Source organism: Lactuca serriola, chromosome 4, assembly GCF_051521515.1.
Source record: "Lactuca serriola cultivar US96UC23 chromosome 4, Lser_US96UC23_V15, whole genome shotgun sequence".
Taxonomy (NCBI): Eukaryota; Viridiplantae; Streptophyta; class Magnoliopsida; order Asterales; family Asteraceae; genus Lactuca; species Lactuca serriola.
The window spans coordinates 204,067,195-204,081,880 of NC_136411.1; the positions used below are offsets into that span (position 1 = coordinate 204,067,195).

The 14,686-nt window shown below is 37.7% G+C and overlaps 1 long non-coding RNA gene across 2 annotated transcripts; it reads right to left on the minus strand.

The window, feature by feature from the left end:
• Window positions 1-12,025: 12,025 nt before the first annotated feature.
• Window positions 12,026-12,733, minus strand: LOC145100515 (uncharacterized). Of its 2 annotated transcripts, none has more exons than XR_013705099.1 (2): window positions 12,509-12,733; window positions 12,026-12,307 (listed from the first exon to the last, which is right to left on the minus strand). It is a non-coding gene; the product is annotated as an uncharacterized LOC145100515 (long non-coding RNA). The 2 variants fall into 2 exon arrangements; XR_013705097.1 differs by having other exon boundaries at window positions 12,026-12,324.
• Window positions 12,734-14,686: the final 1,953 nt, after the last annotated feature.

Here is a 14,686-nt window from a genome sequence, read left to right on the forward strand (position 1 = left end):
AAGAGATTGTAAAGGGTATTGTTTTCAAATTCCCCCACCCCCACCCCCCCCCCTCCATGATCACATTGAAAATCTCTAATTTAAGTGTTGAATTGAGTTTGGACATGGGCACAAAAGTGTAAGAATTTGGAAATAGCGTCACTTTTCCGTCTCAAAGGATAAACCCAAACATAATGAGAAAAATGGTCAAGAAAAATGATGTAATATTTTAGACCACTAACACTAGCAATGGGAGATGTCCAAATATCAGAGTGGATAATATCGAAAGGAGCACCAACAATTTTATTAGAGCTAAAAAATGGAAGACAAACGTGTTTTCCTAATTGACAAGCATTGCAAAGAGAATGAGACATAACCTTATTACAAGAAATTAAACGACTAGAAATCATAAAATGAAGCACTTCATTGTCGGGATGCCCAAGCCTTCGGTGCCACGTAGATGGACTTGGTGACAAAAAAACTTGAGGAAAATTCTTGAGGTGATGGAAAGGGTAGAGCTCGCCAGTGCTATCACAACGGATGAGTATTTGATTGGTCAAAGGATCCTTCACAGAAAAACCATTTTTGTCAAACTCAATGGAACAATTATTATCGCGAGTAAACTTTCATACAGAAATAAGGTTTTTAATAATATTTGGTGTGACAAGGATATGATTTAGGTGTAGGGTGTGAGAAGGTGTAGATAAAATGCCATGACCTGTGTTGGTGACGGGTATTGGAGACCCGTCACCAACAAGAATTGATGAAAAAGGACGCGAATTAAAAATAGTACGTAAGTTACCCGTTTTTGACAAGAGATGGTTGGTAGTGCCGGTATCCATAAACCACTCCGAGTTGGACGGATCTTGTAAATTCATTGCCTGAAAAGCTTGTGGGAGGATGGTTGGCTGATCCTGGAAGTTATTTGTGGGCCAGGTAGAAAAGACAGCAGGCTGTTGGGCCTGTTGTTGCTGTTGACGACTTGGTCCAGAAGAAGAGCCAGCAACTAATGGTGGATAGGGTTGTTGATGTGCTTGTTTACCCAAGGCCAACATCTACTGCCAATTTAGGGCAGCCCAAGGAGGGGGATAATACGTGTTCCAGGAGCCCCACGCAGAATTCCCACCTAAGTTGGAGCGACGATCTTGTTGTCGCTTATCGCTGCCACGCCGACGATTATTTTGCTGCCGGCGGTCGAAGTGTTGTCGCTGGTCACCACCATCGTTTTGCCGCCGGTCTTGGTCTCCAGGACGAGGCTGATGTGACGGATTTTGAGCATCAATTCCGGTAAAAAGAGAAGCCGGTGAGGAGCTATGATCACGATGGGCTGCTGTAGATGAACGGGGACGCAGGAGGCGTGTTTCTTCAACCATTAGCAAGGAGCGAGCTTGTTGGAAAGACGAAATGGGTCGTTGATGACGAATGATGCTTGAGACATTGTCGAACTTATCTCCATGGCCATTAATCATGTAAAACTAGATTCTTCTCGGGCACGGGCTGATCAATGTTGGCAAGAAGGTCATACAATACTTTGATTTTGTGGCAATAGTCGTGAATGGACATGTCTTCGATCTCGATTGACCGAAGGTCTTGGTCGAGTTGCATTGCATGGGAGTCTTTGTTGTCTCAGAAGAGATCTGCAAGACCTTTCCACAAATCATATGCTGTCATTCCAGGTTTCAAAACCATTTGGAGTAAGGATTTGTGAATAGTGCCGAAAATCCAAAGCTTGACAAGATTGTCAATTTGCTCCCATTTGGAGGCCATAGCTTGTGACGCAGGTTTGGAGATGTGGTGTTTGACACCAAAACTGATGCAACAGGCAGTAAATAGCTCACACCAGGTGTCATAATTGAGTTCTTCGAGGTCGAGGGTGATGGGAACATAGGTCCGGATGTTTGTGATACCGAAAGGTTTATCAGTAGCATCTGTATTGACTTCATCTCCAGCCATGGAGGGAAGGTAGGGTTGGCCACAGGTGAGAAAAGAAACGAAAAGGAAGGAAGAAGATAGTATCGAGAAGGAAAGAATCAAGAAGAAAAATGTCAGATATTGACTATTGGCTGTGATACCATATTAGTCGAGTATTTCCCTTGAAAACATATGGAATATATTGAATAATATATATAGGATACAGTACATTAGAATGGGCCGAACCCTACAAGGCCTATATCTATAATATACACTAATAGATTGTTGTTTCTTGTGGTTCGATTACTGGAGAGGGTGTTAAAACGAAGAAGTGAAGTTAGAAGTCGGAACTCCGAACCACAAATTCGTGAATAATTAAAGCTAAAAGATTTTTTATTCTGATTTCTCTAATTCTCTCTTTTTCGGCGTCCCAAAGAAAAGGAACGAAAAGGTGGGAGATGAGAGGTGGGACGCCTCAATCATATGGGAAGGAAATAAAAACCTAAAAAACATTTGGGGTAAAAGAAAGTGGGTAGACAAAAATTTCATTTCCCAAAGCAATTAACTACCAAAATATAAAATAACATATAAACTTTTATTTTATTTTTTTATTTTAATAATATTTGTTAATATAAGTATTTTATACTTAGAGGGATGACTCAACTTTTTTTTTGTGAATTTAAATAAAGTATAACATAATGTATGGAAAATTCAAAATATTGTGATATAAATATGTAATTATAAAAAAATAATATACTATTATTAGCATATAATCTATAAATAAAAAAGTGTATTTCTTATAATTTACATTTAATAAATAAAAACATTAATGCAAGGTGTTAGTGTGGTGAGGACGTGTATAGCGGTGTAGGTGGGAGTGTGATGAGATGGGTGGTTGTAGGTGTGGTTTAGAGCGAATATCAATGGTATGGTTAGGAGTAGGATTGTAAGGTGTGGGTAGGGGTCAGGTGGGTAGATACGGGAGTTGGGATAAAGTAGGGAATGGTAGTGTATTGGTGTGGGTTTGTAGGTGGGGATGAGGTGTGTTATTTGTTTGGTTATGGTGGTAAGGGTGGGGTGGGTGTGGGGGATATGGGTGACACTTTAAATATAACAACCGGTTTCGAATCGCTTAATTTTTCGGGGTTGCGACCCGATCATCAGTTATCATAAGGCTTGGGGAAGAAAGGATTTGGCCCTTTTGGATGAGGGTGTTAAAGTTTAAGTGATTCGACTGTTCGATGTTGTTTTGAAGCCCAAGGGCATAATCGTAATTTGTTAACTCGGTCCGTTATAAATTTTAGGTTTTGTTCGGGAAGTTTTAAGGCTATGATGGGTTGCTAAAAGTGTAGGGCTTCTTGTCACCTTTTCGTAGATATAAAGTTCGTCAGAAACGGACTTAGATCGAGGAAGTTATGGTCTTCGGAGTTTTCACGGTGTAAGAAGAAACCCTAGTATGCGCGACGTACATAGGGAGTACGCAAGGCATACTAGTACGAAGGGCAGTACGTTAGGCGTACATTGGTGTACGCTTAGCGTACCCAGAAGGAAGGATCGCGAACCTCGGCCTCGTACACTGGGCGTACGAAGGGTGCTTTAACCCTAAATTTTGATCATGTGTACCCTATTTACACATACTTATTCCTTAGGTTTAGCCTCCTTATCAGAATATAAAGCCCCAAAAAGCCCTAAAAACGAGTCTCAACCTCCATGGTTGGGTGTTTGAGCCATTGGTGAGAATTTGGTGTTCATTTTGTGGATCTAAAAGGAGAAGCTTGAAGACTTATTCTTTGAAGGATATCTTTGAGATCCAGCATTTGCATCTCCTTTTGGTACCTTGGGAGGTATAAAGTCCAAACCTTTCCTTTTCATTCTTCTTTTTTGTTCATTTTTTTTTGTCATTTTGACCCTTTTGGTTGATGATTGGGAGTTAAAGTCGTTTTTGAAGCTTGTAATTGTAGATCTAGATATATCACCGGTTCTTTGGGCATAAAAGTGCAAACTTTACGGTGTTTTTGGTTCCATGCATGTATTAAGTCAAGTATTAAGCTTCTTTGAGCTCTAGAGTCCCATTTAGCCATGCATGCACATAAAGTTGGCAACTTTATGTGATTAACCACCTTGGAGAACTCAGATATGAGTTTGGACCCAAGGCTTAATGGATTAAGTGGTAAATTGGAAAGATGGTTATGGCTAGTGAGTACACTGGGTGTACAAGTATGTACGTTGCACGTACAAGCCTTCTATGTTGTACGCTGAGCGTACAGGCTAAGTACGCCCCGGAAAGTCGACAGACTTGGGCCCTTTCATTTTGAGCTTCGTTGTGTTGGGCCATGTTGGGCCATCTGGATTTTCATGTTTCAGTTGTTGTGAGTTGTTGGGCCTTCTTGGGAGAAGGCCCACAAAAGTAATTGGGCTCAATTTGGAAAATTGGGCCATATTTGGGCCTTAGATGTTTATATTAGATTTTGGGCCTTCGGACATCTAGTTGGACCTTGGCTTTGTGCTAAGCATGAGAAAGCATAAGAGCTATAGCAAGAGCTATAATAGAGATGATTGTCTTTGTGATAATTATCAGGTATGTCACTATCTGTTACGCTTTATGTGCCAGTATGCTATGATGTTATGTGATATTGGTAGGAGGGGTAGGATAGACCCTAGTGTCGGTCGATAGGGTCGAAGGGGTATGCCGACACCCAGATAAGCTAGGCAGTAAATGACATATATGTTTATGCACTAGGATGCTATGTGGTAGAAGTAGGGGTGAAATAGTCCCCGGTACCAGTCGAAAGGACCGAAGGGGTAGGCCAGCACCCTGATATGCTAGGCGAGGTAGCACTCGAAAAGACCGAAGGGGGAGGCCAACACCCTGATATCCTAGGCGAGGTACCGTTCGACAGGACCGAAGGGGTAGACTAGCACCCTGATATGCTAGGCAGTTACCGGTTGAAAGAGACCGAAAGAGTTGTCCAGTACCCGAATATGTTAGACAGTATGTATATTTTATGGTATGTGGTATGATGGGGGAACTCACTAAGCTTTGTGCTTATGGTTTTCAGTTTTTGTTTCAGGTCCTTCTTCCTCGAAGGGAAAGGAGCCGGCACGGTAGCAACGCATCACAGAAACGATTTTCCGCATATGGGATTCTTGGGATTTGTACTCTGACATGATTACTATCTTATGACATGCTTTTGAGACATGATCTATGGGTTTTAGGAAAAAAGATAACTTGATGTTATTTTCTAAAATTTGTTTTATGAATCATTAATTTAAAAATGAAATTTTTGGTCTTAAATTTTGGGATGTTACAAGTTGGTATCAGTTATCAGAGCCTTTGTTTGAGGGATTCAGACACACCTTCGGGGGTGTCTGGACTCAAATCGAGGGTTTGAAAGATTTTTTTTACAAGAAAATAGTTTTTCTAAAAAATTTAAAATAAAGAATTTTGAGAAAGAACAAGGTGTGTGATGCGTGCAATCGGGCGAGCTCAAGTAAGTTTTCCCCAAGATACCCATACATGTTTGTTATGATATATGATATGATTATGAGAACTGCATGATCGATTAGGGTTGCGGATCTAGGAAGATGCCTTATGTGCATGCTATATGTACTTATTGAATGACATGTTAGAACTGATTAGTTAGTGATATGATGGACTTAATAGGATATGCTTGGTTTGGTTACTCAATGCCCGTATGTTGCTTGCTTTTTGCTTTTAGGAGTTCTAGTTACATTTAACTAATTAGTAAACGAATACGTTAAGTTACATATTGCGAGGACTAAATAATTTCAGAAGGTTAGGTCTAGCCCTATTTCACAGCTCTTGTTTAAGTCCAATCGTTGTAATGTAGGATCTCTCATTCGAAGAATTATCTAGTCTTAGTGATATATAATGGTATTCACGAGCTAGTTAGGTAAAGGTAGCAGGGCTTTCTTATGCAACTGATGGCGGAGAGTAGGTCAGAGAGTTACCCTAGGGTAAGCCTAGCATGAGATTAGTGCAGCGAGCAGTAGTAGTGAAAGGGACATGGTGAAGTCAAGGAAATCCTTGAGGAAAGTATGGATCGATGTGGAAGGTAGTATGGGCCCGTACTACTGAAAGCAAAGGATCCGTACTCGAGTTAAGGAGGGCTGAGATAGAACCAGGGAACTTGTAGACTGTGTGATACCTCTCGAGGTTATGTATGACCCTGAAGATTATGTGTTTTGTTTCATAATGGTGGTGAGACGTCACGGAGTAGGAGGTTCAGGGTCTTGGTCAGGATCAGGTTTAGGTTCGGGTGTAGGTTTCGAGCCGGTTGATGACGGACGACGTGAGTTCATCGCAACCGAGATTACAAGAGGCATCCTAGAGGTGACCCTGATGATTTTCGGGTCAATCAAGGAAGGGATCATCAAGCTGATGGAGGAGCGTCTCAAGGCGTTCAGGAGTGACATGGCATCTGGACAGACAGGGACACGTACACTCTCCTTCAAGGATTTCATGGGATGTGGTACGCTAGACTTTCACGGGGTGAAGGACCCCATTGTGCCCAGGAGATGAATTGTAGACATCGACTCCGCATAGTTGACGAGCTTCTGCCCTGAGAGGTCGATGGTCCGGTATGTTGCAGGGTGTTTGAGGGACCGAGCTAAAGACAAGTGGGAGGCAGTCAGGGATTCGTTAGGAGCCCCAACCATTGAGACTATGACTTGGTTGGACTTTATGAACAGGTTTAGGGCTGGGTTTGCACCAGTTGTGGAGATTCAACAGCTGGCCAGGGAGTTTCTTGATATGAGACAGATGGCTGAGTCGGTGGCGGAGATTACTGCCAAGTTCAGGGAGAGGGCCTTACTGGTGCCTTAGTACGCAGGTGATGAGAAGATGAGGTGTAACACCCGGTTCTTGGTATGTAATTAATTTCAAGTATTTTGGAATTCTACTCTGGAACTCGAAGAGTTGGAGGCCCAGCTCATCGAGTAGACTCGTCATTATTCGGGGGTTGTAGTGATCTAGTGGACGAGTCGGGGGACCGACTCAACGAGTAGGAGTTATCTGCACAAAACCCTAATATTTAGGGTTTGCGCCCTATTAAACACTTTATCTCGTCCCAAACCAGCCTCCATCACCCCTCCCAACTTAGAGAAGCCCTAGATTGAAACCCTAACCTTGTTTGAGTGATCTTGAGCCTTTTTGTGTGTTTTTGAAGTTGGAAAGGAGGAAGGAAGCTTGGGAGTTTAAGCAGAAGCAAGAAGATCAAGAGGTTTTACTCCATTCTCAGCTTATTCAAGGTAAAAAGATGGAACCTTGACCATCTATCTCTTAGATTTTGATTTGGGGCTATTTATACCCTTTTTATGAGCATAGTGAAGCCATAATCGGATTTTGTATGTGTGCTTGGTGTTTCACTTAAGATTTAGAACTATTAGGGGTCCATATGGCATAAAGGTGCCAACTTTGTTGTCATAAGCACCCCATGCATCTTGTAGACTTCTTTTTATAGATTTTGGAGCCAAAAACCCCATGCATGGACATCAAGTTCGTAGCTTTACGTATGAAATGGTCCCTAGGAACTCAGATCTATGGTTTTGATGCAATAAGACCAATTATAATTGAATTTATAGTTTTGGACTAGGAGGGACTCGGCGAGTCGGGACGCATTTTCCCCCGAACGTCTTCTGGAAATGGTTTTGGTTGAGTGGAGGGAACACTCAGCCTGCTAGGGGTTTGTTTTGGACCTGGAAATCATAAAACTCAGCGAGTGGATGAACAGACTCGACGAGTTCAAGACAATGTCCCAACCACATGAAGATGGACTCGACGAGTTCAAGGAGAACTTGGTGAGTCATAGACTGAACATCTTCATATGGATGAAGATGAACTCGACAAGTTCAAGGACGAACTTGACGAGTCGGTTGAAGATAGTCAGATGTGTTATTGAAGGCGAACTCGTCGAGCTCTTTCTAGACTCGAAGACTAAGGACGAGATTATGGCAGTAGGTGAACATGGGGACACGACGAGTTGGCAGACAAACTCGGCGAGTCGAGTCAACCAGATGTTGACTTTGACCAGATGATTGACCATTGAACAAGGTGTTGACCTTGACTTTGTCTTGGACTTGAGTTGACCACACACGCTCCACTAACGACCAGTAAAGTGCAATGTGCAATTTCATGGGTTAGCATCAAATTCACATTTTCTTAAAGTAACTAAGATTTAGGAATTTATAAAAGCATTTAGTTACTTTGTATTTTCATTATATTTTTAATGAGAGCTTGGTTTCCTATCCTAGCCGTTGGGCTAACGACCCTCCACTAGTCAAGGGTGCGGTGGATACCCAATGACGATTATTTTACAGGCCGCTTCCTTAACCACCCCTTATAGACCGACTTCGTGAATGAGGCTTGCTAACGGTAAGATTGGCTTATTCTTATATATATATATATATATATATATATATATATATATATATATACACACACACACACATAAATTAAACCCTTAATATTATAATAGTATAAGGGTGTATTTTAAACTTTTTAAAAAACTAGGGTTTTAGAATTTAATATTTCATAATTAAAACTTTTAATCAAATTTTAAATTCCAAACCTTGAGGGAAAATTTTGAAACTTTCTAGATGAAATTTATAATAATTAAATTAATCATTTAATTTTATCTTTATAAAAAATTCGACCTAATCTATTTTATATGGTAAGATAATTCAAATCAAATTTTACAAATAATTAATTTATCACATAATCTTTTAATTATCTTAAAATTTGACAATTATCCTTTAATTAGATGACGATATCCATTACCATATTACAAAATTCGAATTTAATCAGTAAAAAGAAATTATGGTAATTATCCAAATCTAATTTAGGCCAAATAATCTGAAAATCTTCCAACAGACCCGATGCTATGTCGTGATAGCCCATGCACATCATGAAGTCCAACATGTTGTGTTCAACTATGAACACGCCGTGTTCATCAGGCAGAAACAAAAATCGGAAATTTTTCTAGCTTTGAAAAACATTACAATTGCATCATATAACAGAAAAACACCCTAGGCTCTAATACCACTGATGAGTTTTGAGCACTACACAATTCCTATGGTGTATTTGGATCTAGGGTTTTCTCAAGTTATACATGCAAATAATCATCCAAAGCATAAACCATATGACTAGAATACACAATTTCGAAATTGACATATAAATTAGGGTTTAGTCATTACCTCACTTGTTATATTGTAATAACAAGTACAATCGTTGCTTGATCTTGACTTCTGAAAGCCTAGTGCCCCAAGTGTTGCACCTCTAATGGAGTCACAAACACCCAATGCAAAGGAAGACTTGGAGAGGTAAGGAAAATCGGCCAGGGTTCTTCTTAGAATGCTTAGAGCCGAAAATCCTAACTAGAGGGACTTTAAATAACTGTGGCTGCTAGGGTTTTTAGTTGTAACACCTAATACCATACTTAGGTACCAAGCATCCCATGGACTCCCTCATTAGAGTCCTTTGAACGAAATCTATAGGGCTTCCCCCTTAGGATTTCGTCCACTCCACTCTACGAAGTCCATCAGCCCAATTATGCAACTATAAATGATTTGCACAACAGTCCCTCAGTTATTAATCAGTTCCTTTTAATCCCAAAATTAATACTAGATTGATTTCTGATTAATTACCAATTAACAATATGATTTCCAAATAATATATTAATCTTATAATATATTAATAAAATCATTCTGAGTACCAATTTATTATTCATATAATAAATCCTAATCTCTCCATTAATTATCCTATCAAGTTGCATGACTGAAGACAACCCAAAAAGACCATGCTCATAATAAATCAAGTATATACCAAATATAGTTATGGGTTTAGACACCTAATCCAACATTAAGCACATCATTTAATCACAAAATGAAACAAATCAAGCACTTCATTTTAGACATACGATACCACTTTCATACAATCATACAATACATCTAAACACAAAAACAAACAACTTATACTAAAATTTCATAAAATTACCAAACAACTTATACCACTTTTGTATAATCAATTTCAAACAATTATCCAAATGATCATAGTAGGCATATAAAGATATCACAATTTCATACGACTATCCAACGAAAAAATAATGATTCAACGTGTTTTAATAAGAAAATCAAATTAAATGCTACATTATTTAAACCATAATATTAGAAGTACGATGTTATTATAAAAAATAAACAAAAGTCTAATGTTATAATTAACAAAAGTATCATATTTTTATTAATTATAACATCATACTTTTGTTTATATTCTATTATAGCGTCATACTTTTAATATTACATTACATAATATTATAGTTTAAATAATTGATCATTCAATCACAAAATCAAACAAATTAAACACTTCATTTTAGCACATCATTTTGGTTTAGGTGATTAAGCACTTCATTTTAGACATATAATACCACTTTTATACAAGCATATAATACATCTAAACAAAAAACAAACAACTTATACTAAAATCCTATATAATTACCAAAATAGTTTTATCACTTTCATACAATCAATTTAAACAATTATACAAATCATCAAAGTAGGCACACAAAATGTCAAAATTTCATAAGATTATCCAACCAAAATAAAAAAAAAAAAAAAAAAACTAAAAAAAATACATACATGTTCTGTGGTAGTCGTACCTTGTTGGCTTCAACGGTGGTCATCCGGTGGTGGCTGGCGATCACCGAAAAACAACATAGCAGTAAAAACAAAACAAATCAAACATCCTTACCTGTTCTATAGGCAGTGGTAACTGTTCGTCGGGGGTAGTCTTCAACGGTGGTCCTCCGGTGGTGGCTGGTGGTCATCGGAAAACAGAAATCAGTCAAAAAAATAAAAAAATAAACTCAAAAAGCAAACATCTTACCAGCTGTCGACGGTTAGAGAGGGGTTGGAAGGACAGTGAGGTCGGCGGTGGTCCTCCAGTGAGACCCTAGCTAGAAAACAAAGGGAAAAAATGGAACATTAAGCACCTAAATCAAAATTAAACCTCAAAAAGAGGAGAAAATTAGAATTATGGAGTAATTTTACCTATTCCGACAGTCAAAGGTGAAGGAGGCGGATGGATTTCTTGTCTGTAGGTGGGATTTCGATAGAGAAGAGAAGAGGTGTGATATGGTGGCTGCAAATGGGGGGGACGAACCAGTCGAACTGGGTCAAAACCCTATACAAACAACATGTTGTCGGTATAGGAATTAAGTTATATGACGTCGTATCATTTTCTCGGAACTAAATAAAATATAAAAAATAGGAAGAGTTCACACGGATCGCCATTTTCTTAATTATTGACGACTTGTTGTCGAGCAAATTTACACGAACACGACGTTGATTTATTTACTGAAACACGAATTATAAGAAAATTGAAAATTATAATTTTCGTTACCTATACCGGCGACTTATCGTCGGCATAGTTTTCAGATAACCTTGAAAAAAAGATTTTCCTTCCCACCTAGCCTATTCAGACGATTTGTCGTCGGGATAGAGCTTCAGGTCAAAGAAAGTTGGTCAATTTTGGTCAACTCTATAACGACGACATGTCATCGGGATAGGTTGACCTTTACCAATGACATATTTCATCTGTATAAATGTTGTTGATGCGGATGGTAATTCTTGTAGTGATAAGAGAGTGTAAAGAACATTTATTCTAATAGTTGTGTTCGTCTATGGTAGAGTCATGCTGATAACGTATTATGAAATATAATCAAATAATAAAATAAATTATAAAGTAAAAAAAGATAAGAAAGTTTAAAGAACCTTTATTCTAATAGTTGTCATGAAAATCACTAACTTTTTAATCCATATGGCTCGATATTTATACTATCAAAATAAGATGAATGATAACTTAAATATAAATGCACATTATGATATGCATTATTAGACTTATAAAACATATTAAAATAATTGTTACTGATACTAAAGATACTAAATAATGATCTAAAATTATAATGGGAAAGTAAAAAATCAAATACTCATTCTCAAACTAATATTTCATAACATATTAATATATTATTTATATAAATTTGAAACTACCCATACAAAATATATTTATTAGAAAAAAAAAAGTAAAGAAAGTAAGCATCGACTATTTCGAAGGCGAGGAGAGTGATTTAAGTTGGCACCCAAAAAATTATGGGGATTAATACATACATCTTTTGGTCTACACCGCCATAACCATGGCAGGTTATGGCACCCACACATGTCTGCTGGTCCACTGTTCTTTGACGCCTAGCTACTCGGTCCCTACAATATTCTGAACCAAACAGACACCGTTGTTCCTCGCTCTTTCACCCATCTAAACCTCATCTTCAACTCTCTAAAGAGACAACATACATATTTTACAGCCACAATGCATCGCCATCAAGAGCTGCTCAGTTCTATATGGACCCTAAAATCCAAGTAAACCTTGCAAGATGAGCTAGAAGTTTTAATCAAGGTGGAAGCATTACCATTCGACTAGGAAAATAAATTGATAATTTATATTTTAATAAAGTATACGTTAATTATAAAGATCAAATTTCTAATGAAAACGTAGCAACTTGGTAGATATAAAACAAAAGAACAATACAATTACTTTTCAAATACGTACCTTAAAAGATTTTGAAAACCCGGAGTAAATAACCATGAACGAATTTCTTCGAATGGTTCTATCAACACCCAACTTTCTTTTGTGGTGGCGTGCGTGCTTTTGTTAGTTATGTTTTTTTGTTTCATGTGATCGATATAGCACGCATTCATTTATCATTGCACTTGGCACGTCTCTCTTTTAGTTTTTCTAGAAATTATGGCCACTCTTTGACGAGACCTAGCACAATTATTCAGCATGCAAATGCAACAAAAGGAAATATGATGAGTTTTCCTGACCATGAAAAGGACTCCACATTTTGTCCATTGTTAAAGTCTATCTTTTTTTGTATCCTTTGACAATCATTTTTCTCATCATTTTTTTGCATCATGTTTCTCTCTCTATATAGATGGTGACAGTTAATTCTGCCTATATGGGTACTGTCTACTAAATGACATTGCTTCATGCTTTAATCTCACATTTATTTCTGACACCATTTACCAATTTTTCAATGTTTCCATACTGCTAAGCATTAATGCTTTCAAATCTGTTGATTTCAGCATGATTACACCATTTACCCTTCATTGAGCCTTCTGAAGACTAATAGCTAGTTGCTAGAGAATATTTAAAGTTAAAGCTAGTCACAGCAACGTAAATTAGGTGTGTCTTCGTGCCCAATTATTAGATATGCAGTGATAAGCACAGAAGCCCTTTGAAAAGAGGATGGTTGGTTAAAGGTAAAGGATACATCAATCAAGGCGCTATATGATTATAAATAACTATAATTCACAGAATGGACTCTTGAATTAGGTAGATATATAAACCTTTTTGAATGGATATATTGAGTTCATACGCATAAATATACTGAGTTGCAGTTAGCAGCAGTGGTAGTACTGATAGTAGTCTGTGTTGTCTAAGAATGAAAGCAAATGTTGAGATCGTTTAATTTGGGACCATTCAGTTTCTTCTTAATCTTTCTATTATTTTGTCTACTAGAATTAATTGGTCTCTCTCTCTCTCTCTCTCTCTCTCTCTCTCTCTCTCTCTCTCTCTCTCTCTCTCTCATGTCATGTCATTATCTCTGCTGGGCTACCTGCATATCACTCAGTGATAGAAGAGATCTAAAGATAGGGCCAAAAAGAATTAATAGGCCTGAAAGAGAAGATAATAACACAGATCTATACACAGATATTTGGAGAATTGGTTTGCTTAACGTATGTTGGCAAGGGGTTTAAGTTGTGTTATTTATGTGGGAAGTAAACCAAGTATGTGCATGCTTTATAATTAACCCCCATTCGTTACATGAAGATTTGTTTTGATATATGAATTCAAAGTTAGTACTTCTAAAACAAAGCTAGCTGTAGGTTGCTAATTAGATAACAGTGAAACTAATTAACAGCAAGCAATTATTGATTGATCCATTAATTTATATATGTGTTCAACATTTCAATGTATGAAACCATCGTCACCAAAGTCACCAGTTCAAGTGGCTGAAAGTTATTCAATATTATTTTGTCCAAATTCTTCTCTTTCGTATTACCTAAAAGTGCGACTTATTAAGGTTCGTTAATAGAAATATAGGCTACACATATTCCGTTTCCACATTATTTTAAAAAATTATTGATATTATTGATATGCTATTATGGTTTCTCAACCAGAGGCACTTTCTTAATTTATTCAAGCTTTTCGTGTAATTGAAGTCCATCTATGTGAACAAATATTTTTCGTAGATAATAAGTCATTGCACATGGAAAATAAAATTAACTCAACTCCCTTGTTAACATGTTAATTAGATTGAATTTTGTATGCTTTGCTGACATGATATTCTAGTGACGATACACCATTATAACTAAATGATTTAATGTTCTTTTCTCGTTTCCTCTATAAGTACTTTAGCTTGTTGTTCCTCCCAAGCTTAACCAAGCTCCCTCTTTCTGAATGTCAACAAGAAATTGTTGGGGTATGAAGTCTTGTCAAACCTAGATCATTTGGAGTTGGAGTGGAGCATCAGGAAAGAGAATGGAGCACCGGGTATGCGCTACTTTGGAATCTTAATATGCCACCAAGTCACATAATATGTCACCAAGTGACTTGATATGCCATAAAGATATCTCAGAGTGACATGATATGTCACGGAGTGACATGATATGCTACAAAGTGATAGGATATGTCAACAAGTGATATGATATGCCACTTAATGAC